This window comes from Rhineura floridana, chromosome 3, assembly GCF_030035675.1.
Source record: "Rhineura floridana isolate rRhiFlo1 chromosome 3, rRhiFlo1.hap2, whole genome shotgun sequence".
Lineage (NCBI taxonomy): Eukaryota > Metazoa > Chordata > Lepidosauria > Squamata > Rhineuridae > Rhineura > Rhineura floridana.
In genome coordinates this window covers 66,444,428-66,455,469 of record NC_084482.1, presented here as the reverse complement: position 1 = coordinate 66,455,469, position 11,042 = coordinate 66,444,428, and positions in this window count along the sequence as shown.

Here is an 11,042-nt window from a genome sequence, read left to right as displayed (position 1 = left end):
TTCTTGAAAAATGAACAACATGGATGGCTGTTTGATTTGGACAGGGTGGAGCCCTCGCTTTAACAAGATAAACATCATCAGTCTAGTTAATGGATAAATAACAGCAGTTTCCAAGATTAAAACTGCTGATTTACAGGGTTAGTTTTTTCTGCCATGCAATCTGCAATCAATTGAAGTATCCCGAAAGATTGTTTTCACCTGGCCTCTTGGATTTGATTATATAAGGTCAGTTGATTTCCCACCTCCAACCTCCTCCCAATGAGCAGGAACAGATTACAGATGTATGAGAAAGCAGAAATGCAACTTGCCAGTCAGGGGGCCTGGCTGGTTTTCCCTGCGAGACAAACTGCTTCCACTAAAACAGTGGTGTAGAAACTATGGCCCTGCAGAGGCCAAGCTCTGCAAAAGTCATCATTTAGCTTTCAAGAAGATTAAAAATGAGAGGGAAATCTTGTGGAGGCCTTTTGTGGATGAATTCCAGCTGCATTACAGTTTCTTTTTATCCCAACCCCAGTCTTCAAACTTTAGGTTTCCTATTACTGACCAATCTTCCATGAATTTTGGTCGCAGGTTTTGCACAGAGACTCTAGTTTTTGGAGGTCCTCTCCAGGTGTCTGGGTGAGTCACCTTGATCTCTGGACTCAGCTTTCATTGTAAAAAAAAATTAAATTTCTAGGTGGTCTGGTTCAAAAGATATAAAATGTCAGCCACCCCCCCACAACTTTTGTTAGTACCAGCTGCTCTAATCCCTGCCCTTTCAGGTTTTTAGCCAATAAGTGAATTCAGGGTTGTGATTGACAGGATTTGTTGACCCCCCCCCCAGGCAATAGCGAAACCCTATTTCAAGTTCTGAGAACAGTTTCCTTTTCCTGCTTGTCTCACATCAGAAATTTGGTAAATTTATAGTTTTCAGCAGCATAAAGAGTATTTTTTCTGTACAGGATGGGGACTTGCTTCTGAGTAAATATGCATAGGATTGCACAACAACAGAAGATCACAGCAGGATCTTGGTAGGCATAAAAGTGTACATGCAGATTTTTTTTCATTACTTGCAAAAATGGCATATTGTACATTTTATCTTTCAAATAATTTTTGAACAGAAGTTTTTAAAAGTGTACATGCTGCAGTGTTATACTTGTCTAATTAAGAAGTCAAACAAGTTTAAATTTTACTGGACTGTTCAAGGGGGCAATTTATTTGTCTTATTCATAACTTGTTTTGAAAACCTTCCCAATATGAAGCTTTTCTGGGAGTAAAGCTGCAATGCTAATTCCATATACCTGAGAGCTAACTCCATTGAATTCAGTAGGACTTACTTTTGAGTAGATATGGTCAGGATTGTGCTGAAAATCAGTGGGACTTTTGAGTGAACATATAAAAGGATTGTGTTGTAAATCTTTCTCTCCTCTTCCAATCCTTTTTTTTTAAACAGTTAGGCAGGGATTAGGTGTCACTGCTTTTATTTGGCAGGAAACTAATACTTAAAAAAAGTTCTGCAATGGCCAACTGGTTTTGACAATAAACTATTATATGGGGTGTATGTATTTTTACATCTCCAGTGTGCATGTGTATGGAATATTTCCAACAAGCCTGTGAGGTAGGGCTGGAAACCAAGGCAGCTCACCACAAGAAATAAAGCCATTTAAAATCCAGTCACTGTAAAACAAGTATAAAACAGTTGCAAAACAGCTTAAAGTGGCATGATTCAGAATTTTGGATTGGGTGAGTGAAGTTCCTTATCACTGAATTACAGTCCTGTGCATGCTTCCCTGTCTGAGTAAGTACAATTGAATTTTAAAAGATTCTTCTTTAAACAGGGCTGCAGCTCAGTGGTAGGGCACATGCTTTGCATGCAAAGGTCCAAAATTCAATCTCTGGTAGAGACTATTGCCTGGAATCCTGAAGAGCCAATGCTAGTACATGTCATCAGTAATGAACTGGATGGCATCAAACGGCCTGAATCAGTATAAGGCAGATTCCTTTGTGCCTAAAAGAGGAAAGAGACCCAAGGGGCACCATGATTCTGAAATTTATTTACATAGTTTTACAACATTTATATACTGCTTTATTGTAAAAATCCTCAAAGCAGTTTATAGAAGGAATTAAAACAAGAAAATTATTGGCAAAATAAGTTAAAGACAGGTTTTGCTGCATGGGGATTTCTGTGACCTTGGCTGACTGGCTGCCAGGATTTTTTTAGATTTAGTTAGGAACCCTGAATCACTTTGAACTAGTTCACTAATCACTTTGAACTAGTTCAAATCGGCAGGGCCCAATAAACTGCATCCTAGAGTATTGAAAGAACTGGCTGAAGAACTCTCAGACCCACTGTGTATTATCTTTCCAAAATCATGGAAAACAGGTGAAGTGCCGGATGACTGGAGGAGAGCTAATGTTGTTCCTATCTTCAAAAAGGGCAAAAAGGAGGAACTGGGGAACTACAGACCAGTCAGCCTAACATCAATCCCTGGGAAAACTCTGGAGCAGATTATAAAGCAGTCAATCTGTAATCACCTTGAAAACAATGCAGTGATTACTAGGAGCCAACATAGATTTATGAAGAACAAATACTGCCAAACTAATCTTATCTCATTTTTTGATCAGGTAACCTCCCTTGTAGACTGTGGGAATGCTGTGGACATAATATATCTCGACTTCAGCAAAGCTTTTGACAAAGTGCCCCATGATATTCTGATTAGCAAGCTAGCTAAATGTGGGCTGGATGGAACAACTATCAAGTGGATCCACAGTTGGCTCCAGAATCATACTCAAAGAGTGCTTATCAATGGCTCCTTCTCAAATTGGGTGGAAATAATGAGTGAGGTACCACAGAGCTCAGTCCTGGGCCCAGTGCTCTTCAACATTTTTATTGATTGGATGAGGAGGTACAGAGCATGCTTATCAAATTTGCAGATGATACAAAATTGGGGGGCATAGCTAATAACTTGGAAGACAGAAACAAAATTCAAAGGGACCTTGATAGGCTGGAGCATTGGGCTGAAAACAACAGAATGAAATTCAACAGGGATAAATACAAAGTTCTGCATCTAGGAAAAAGAAACCAAATGCACAGTTATAAGATGGGGACTATTCGGCTCAGCAATACAACATGTGAGAAGGATCTTAAAATTGTGATTGATCACAAGCTGAATATGACCCAACAGTAAGATGTGGCTGCAACAAAGGCAAATGCTATTTTAGGCTGCATGAACAGAAGTATAGTTTCCAAATCACATGAAGTACTAGTTCCCCTCTATTCAGCACTGGTTAGGCCTTATCTTGAGTACTGTGTCCAGTTCTGGTCTCTGCACTTCAAGAAGGATGCAGACAAACTAGAGCAGGTTCAGAGGAGGGCAACAAGGATGATCAGGGGACTGGAAACAAAGCCCTGTGAGGAGAGACTGAAAGAACTGGGCATGTTTAGCCTGGACAAGAGAAGACTGAGGGGAGATATGATAGCACACTTCCAGTACATGAAAGGTGGCCACACAGAGGAGGGCCGGGATCTTTTCTCAATCGCCCCAGAGTGCAGGACACAGAATAATGGGCTCAAATTGCAGGAAGCCAGATTTCGACTGAACATCAGGAAAAACGTCTTAACTGTTAGAGCCATACGACAATGGAACCTATTACCTAGAGAGTTAGTGGGTTCTCCGACACTGGAGGCCTTCAAGAGGCAGCTGGACAGCCATCTGTCGGGAATGCTTTGATTTGGATTCCTGCATTGAGCAGGAGGTTGGACTTGATGGCCTTATAGGACCCTTCCAACTCTACTATTCTATGATTCTATTCCAGGCAGGGAGTTGCCAACCCTGCTGTGATATGGACATTGGTGCAGAGGATCCCTAGTCAAGCTTTTCCAACAGCACAATCCTAATATCTACTCAGAAGTAAGTCCTGTTGAGTTCTATGGGGCTTAGTCCCTTAGTAAGTGTGTTTAGATTGCAACCGTCAGCAGGATCCATCTTCACCTCTGAGTGTTCCCATCTAACATCTCCACAACGTTAGGTTTTCTTCCTACAATGGCCTTCTGGTGACTGGCCTGACCTGAGGGCACTTAAACCCTTCTTGCCAGAAGCAAGCAAGCTAGATTAAATGTTCCTTACCCAGGCTCTCTAAGCAGGTGAAAAGGAATGATCCTGTCACTTCAGCTGGACCTGTAAACCCCCTCATTTAGCTAAGGTTTCTATCTGAATTTCCAATCAGAGAAATGTTTTTGTTTGAGTGGTATGCTGCAAGCAATTGTGATTGATGCTTAATGACATCATTAGGGCATGCCACCTATGATATCACTAGGGCACACCCCTGAAATTCAGTGTTTGAGATGCTTCTGATCTGGCAACCCTTATACATATACCTATACACACACACACACACACACGCACAAAACTGCCATTGTCCCTCACAATTGGCTGTGCTGGCTGGGGCTGATGGGATATGGAGTCCAACAACAATGAAGGATACCAGGTTCCTCCTCACTGTAATAGGGCATCCTGTTTCCCACAGTGACCAAGCAGATGCCTCCCTAAAGTCCACAAGCAGAGTAATATCTGTCTCTCACTCACTCACTCACTCACTCACTCACTCTCTCTCTCTTTCTCTCTCTCACACACACTGTTGCCAACCCTCAATCATCTAATATTCTATGACATACTGTAGTGCTGCTGAAGATTGACTTTCCAGTTAGTCATCATGGCTAGCACCATGTGTAGCAGTGCATTCATGCATTGTGCACTTCCTTCTTCTTGTCCTGAATCTACTGCTGACCAATTTCAATGAGTCACCTCAGTTTCTGAGTGTTCTCCTGACTATCCTTTTTCTCCACATGCTGCATAATTCTGTATAATTTTATTAACCTCTATCATCTTCCCCATTAGTTGTCATCTTTCTAAACAAAAAAAGCTCAAAATGTTGTAACTCCCCTTTTGCACCACTTTTACACTTGTTTGCATTAAACCTTTCTCTCCCCTCCCCCGCCCCATTTAGCTAGTTTTGAGAGGTCCTTTTGGAGCTTTTTTTTGGTCTGCTTTGGTTTTTCCCATCTTGAATAATTTTATATAATCTATAAACTTGGCTTCCTCCCTGCTCATCCCTGACTTGTTTATGAACAGGATGAATAATACCAGACCCAAAATAGATCCTTAGCTATTGCTTGCTTCCCTTCATTGAGAACTGTCCATCTACTCCTGCCTTCTGTTTTATAACCAGTAACTAATCCATAAGAGGTTTAATTCTTTTATTCTATGACTACTAAATTTACTCAGGAACCAGCCGCCCTGGGCTCCTGCTGGGAGGAAGGATGGGATATAAATCAAATAATAAATAAATAAATACATAAATAAATAAATAATAAAACCTTGATGAGGGACTTTGTCAAATGCTTGTTGGAAGTTAAAAATAATACTTTATCCCTACTCTCACATATTCTTTATTCTAATCAGACTGGCATAGCTTTGCCAGTTTCCTTTTCATCTACTGCATCTGCTGTCTACTTTTCAAATAATCACCTCTCCTTTAAAAAATTTCCACATACATTGGTTTGGAAACTCAGACAAAAAACCCTGCTATCAGACATGTGAGGTCAGTGGCTTTGAGATTGGTTCTTATTATTCCTTTCTATGGATTATGTTTAAATATTCTACAAGATGATAATCACATGCTACAACCTGTAACTGAAGAGCTAAACCCTTTTAATGCCATTTTATTACTTTTCCTAGAAATGGGGCACTGCTTCACCTCTACCTGCACCTCCACAGTTTCCAGAACTCCACACAAAATACTTCTAAACTTCATGACTGGCAATTTACTACTAAAGTCCCTGTTGGTCTTTGTTTCATTAAAAAATATTATTATTATTATTAGAATCATCATCATCACCTGCTCTTCACCCAAACATCCTAGGGCACGTTACAACAACACAGCATTAAAAATATTTAAGAACAACCTAAAATCACAAAATAGGGTGGGTCCTAAAAATATCCATCTCAGGTGTCAAAAGCCAGGGTAAAGAGGTAAACTAGTAAAAGGTAGCAGCTCTTTTGTACTGTATGTGGAATTGAGAGCATATCTGGGAAGTAAACTCCTCTTTCCATGGGCACTGCCAGTTCAGTCATACATTAGAGGCAGAGCTTGGAAGATTACTTTTAAAAAGTAATAAATTACAGTTACATGGCCCAAAAAGTAGTAATTACCGTTACAATTACAATTGCTCTGAAAGTAACTATTACTTTACTTTTCCTCCGAAGTAATCACTACAATTACATTTCAGTTACTTAAAAAAAACCCTACAAGGTGCTGTCCTTGGCTGCTGCACATCTAAGTAGTTTAAAACAACATTAAAAATAAACAAACACATACAGCGGTAGTAGAATAATTATTTTTATTCATAAGATAGCAATGGTGGTCTCTCTGCTGGTAAGGGAGGTGGGGAGGGAGGCTGAGGCCACCACAGTAGGGCCCCGCTTTACGGTGCTTTGCTTTACAGCGATTCGCTAATACAGCGGTCTCAATTAGATGCAATTAGACTAAAGCCCCACTCATACGGCGCTTGTTCTGCTTCTACGGCGGTTTTCAGGCATCGTGTGCCATTCTATTCAATGGGTTCCACTTTACAGCGGTTTTCGCTTTACAGAGGGGTCCAGAACGTAACCCACTGTATGAGTGGGGCCCTACTGTACTCAGATCTTTGCACGTCAAATCAAGTGCAACCCCCCCCACTCATCCAGTCAGCACAACCTCTCTCACTTAACCACCTCCCAGACCCTGCCCTGCCACCAACTAAGGGACACTCACTCAAGCAAACATTTCCCCCTGAGATCCAAAAAAGTTAAAATACTGCAAATGCAGCACAGTAGCCAGAGAGGGTGGTGGAGGCCACTTTGTGTGCCAAGTGCAAAGACAGTATTCACACACACTTGTGAACGTTGTCATCTTTCACCTCCACAGTTCTTTATCTCCATTCTGCTGCTGTCTCCTTCTCCTCCTTTATCCGTGTTCTTGACCTCTGGATCCTTTTCCCTTCCACTGTGTTCTTCACCACCACTATCCATTTTTTTAAATAATTGTTTTCTCCACTTCACCCAGTCTTACTCTCCGCCTCCTCCCTTGTCGCCTCCTACCCATCCACAGAGCATGAGGAAAGAGCGACACTGCACAGAAGCCCAATTTGAGGCACATGATTTTCATCCACAAATTAGAGGAGCAGAAGACTTCCCCTGCTCCCCTCCCCAAGTAATGCCCAAAAGTAATTCTGGAAACGTTACAATTACTCCACAAAAGTAGTAAAATACTAGTAGTTCTATTACAATCAAAATGTAAAGGAATTACCCACTCGTTACTCAAAAAAAGTAATGAATTACAAGTAATTCGTTACTTGTAACTAGTTACTTCCAAGCTCTGATTAGAGGTTGGTTGCAGGAAGCATCTATCTTAACTAGTACTTACAGGAGCCCATTCAAAAACCATGTGCCCCTCGATAAACAGCCTGGACATGGCAGATGAAGCAATGCCTTTTTAAAATCAAGTATGTATACAGATAGCACAAACTATTCACTAACATGGTGTTTCCTGAAAAATGCCCTTAACAAGGGCCTGGTATGTTAGAACCCTTCTCTCTGGCATTGGATTTCTATGTGCAGAGAAGCATTCGTTCATGTGAACTGTCCCCCCTTGAATGGTATATCCTACTAGGGATGGAGAAATATGTCGATGTCTGTTCTCTCAATCTCATTCTTCCAATCTTAAATTCATTGCATTGCATTCCCACAGCAATAGACTTAAAAAAAAAATCCCCATGAAAATTTTTCAGCATTTTAGTGCAGATTTCTCCAAATAAACACATTTTTGTATGCCGTTTTGACTAATGTACACATTTTTGCAAGCAATCTCTCCTAACATAATGCATTTTGTATGTTATTTTCACTGATATTAATTTTTATGTACACTTTCCCCTAATACATGCATTTTTCTTAACGTTCTTTGGTTGGAGAACTGCATTGCGAAATTTGGATAAGTGCGAATTTGGAAGGATGGCTGTGTTTCAGTTTTCATATTGTTTCGGAAAGTGTGAATTTGATAGATTCAGCTTTTAATGCAAACTGAATCAAATTCCCCCCTCCATCCCTAATACACATACATCCTCTCCCACCCCCTTAGATATCAAAACATACAGACATACACATTATCTCACAAGAACACACACACACAAACACACACACTGTTTCTGTCTTGTTGGGTTTGCTACTCCATAGGATAATTGCCAGCCCAGGACAAACTGCTGACGAGGTCAAGGTGTTTCCTCTCCCTACTTCAGTCCCAGTATGGAGATCACAGCAGACAATTTGGCTAATTTCTTATAAAACAGTATGAAAGAGTCACCAGATGCAACCTCTGTGTGTTGTGCTTTCTGGGAGGATCCAGGAGCTAGTTAAGAGCAACCTCCACTTCCTCTGGCCTAAGAGGAGAAAAGTTGCCACAGATAGAGAGCTCTGTAAAATGTTTATGTAAATAAAACTTCAGCAGAGTTGGTTTGATGCTGTAAGCAATCCCAAAATTGTGAAACATGGTGGCACTGGCAGCAATGATTGAATCCTAGGCAGATAAATAAAAAAAAGGAAGAGAGTGAAAGCACAATCTGAAGCCACCAAATGTTTTAAGTCTGCAAACTCAGAATGGAAGATCTGGAAAGAAGACTTAAATTTCTATGTGGCCATTGCAACAACAAATAAATAAGAGGCTATGAAAATGAACCTAGTTTTATATTTGATTGAAATGGCTGAGCTTCTAACAAAAATAAGGAACTTGTCCTCAACATCATCCCAGTTCAGCCCTGTAGCTGGGGGGAGGGGGCAAATGGGTGCTTCACGGTTCACCCCCAGTCCCAGGATTTGTTTGGAAAATTGGCCTTGGCCTATGAACAGGAGCAATTTAAGAATAAGACCCTCTGAAAAATTCAGTGAATAAGGCAGGGTGGGTACACAACAAAAGCCTCCTCTAGAAGAGCCCCCAGAAGTCTGCTCACTCAAGACTTTCCCTGACTGAGGGTGAATTTTTCATGATAATAATCACCTTATAATTACTTACATGATCCTGAAATAGGTACTGGTGAATACTGTCAGAAAAAAGCCCTGCTAATAGTATATTATAGGACAAATTACTTGACTAGTTTGGGGGCGGTCAGTGTGCTGGCTTTTTGTGTAGTAGGAAAAAAAGCTTAGAATAAATCCTGCCTTTTAGAGTTCTTTGAGAGTATCAGTAAGCAAGTGGTTGGGGTGATCTGGTATTTATTGCTTTCTTAGACTTTCAAAAAACGTTTGATAAAGTTCTTCACCAAAGACTCCTGAGTGAACTTAGAAGTCATGAGATAAAAGGGCAGGTTCTCTTATGGATGTAAGAGCCAGTGTGGCATAATGGTTAGAGTGCTGGACTACAACCTGGGAGACCAGGGTTCGAATCCCCACCCAGCCACAAAGCTCACTGGGTAACCTTGGGCCAGTCGCTGCCTCTCAGCCTCAGAAGGAGACAATGGTAAATCCGCTCTGAATACCGCTTACCATGAAAGCCCTATTCAAAGGGTCGCCATAAGTCAGGATCAACTTGAAGGCAGTCCATTTCCATTTTCATTTTTTCTCTTATGGATCACCAATCAGTTAAAGAACAAACCTTGGTTGCAGCTCATAGTTAGTCTGGAGAAACCTAAACTGCAACTCCAGGTTAAGACAATATGCCAAGCCATGGCTTAGTTCAGTATAGCGCAGCAGCAAAAGAACCATGAGGAAGCAAAGTGGCTGCAGTCTCCTCCCTGGGAGCCCTTACACTTGGACGTTTGTGCTAAGCCATGGTTTGGCTTAGTGTAACATGTGAACCAGATTTGTTTTCCAGCCAGAAATTTACCTGATATGGAATTTGGCATTCAGCTTTCATTTTACAAAAATGAAGTTTCGAGCCCTGGGATGTATTAAAAAACTTTCTTGTTTTTAATGTTTTTATTTTGGGCCGATGAATAATTTTGTGCAGCTCTTAAAACAAGAGTTGATTCAACCTTTTACCTATTCTGTATCTCTCAGGTGATAATTAAAGAACGTTTTTACCTTCATGTGCACACAGAGAATTAACAATCTGCTGGGTAATACTACTTCCTGCATGTTCAGAGTGTTCTTATAGTAGCTCTGTGCCAAAGGGCTTTGTGCACAAACCACTAATTCCCTCCTTGACTCTAAGGAAAAGTTTTGCTTATTATCTGGGGAGTTGTCTGACTAGCATAATGATATGGAACAGGGACATGCTGGACATTCTCCAACTTCCTTTGTGTAAACATTTCTTCAGCACGTCGGCAGGGAGATGAATCCCAGAGTGCTCAGGCCGGCCTCAGAGGAATTGATGTTTTCTAGCATGTAGGTTGTATTAGTGTAAGTGCAATTATATGGAAATAAGTTCCATTAATTTCAGCAGGGCTTTATATGTCTCTGGATGGCATCCAGCAGTGTTTGCAACTGAGGTGGCCATTTTAGGTTCATCCCATTCAGTGACACAATGTTATTCCCTACTGCCATTACAAACAGAAATACCAAGGTAAACCAACTGAAGTTTTGAAAAATAAGAACTGCCATGTAACACTGCAGTATAAAGCCCAAGGTCTCATTATTAAGGGGATCCTAGAAAACCACTGAAAACATGGAACCTTTTACAAGGAGATAATAGCAACCTCCCCTAAAATACCTGGATTTGTACCCTAAAATATGCCTTGAAAGATGGCTGCTTTTAAACAAAACCCCCACAAATGTCTACAAAAACCCAGTCTAGAAGCATCAAAATGAATGGAATTTTACCAAGTCACATTGCTGCCCTCAGAGACATTGACAAAAAGTCGTCCAGGTTTCTTGAGTAATATCTTTAGCTGATCTATAACTTACTCGATGAGATCCTCAATTTTATATAATTATGGATGCCATAGTAAACCAGATCATGCACAATTAAACACTCCCCCCACCCTTGTACATACTGGTACTTGTGTACTGCATCCAACTGATATTTATCACACATCC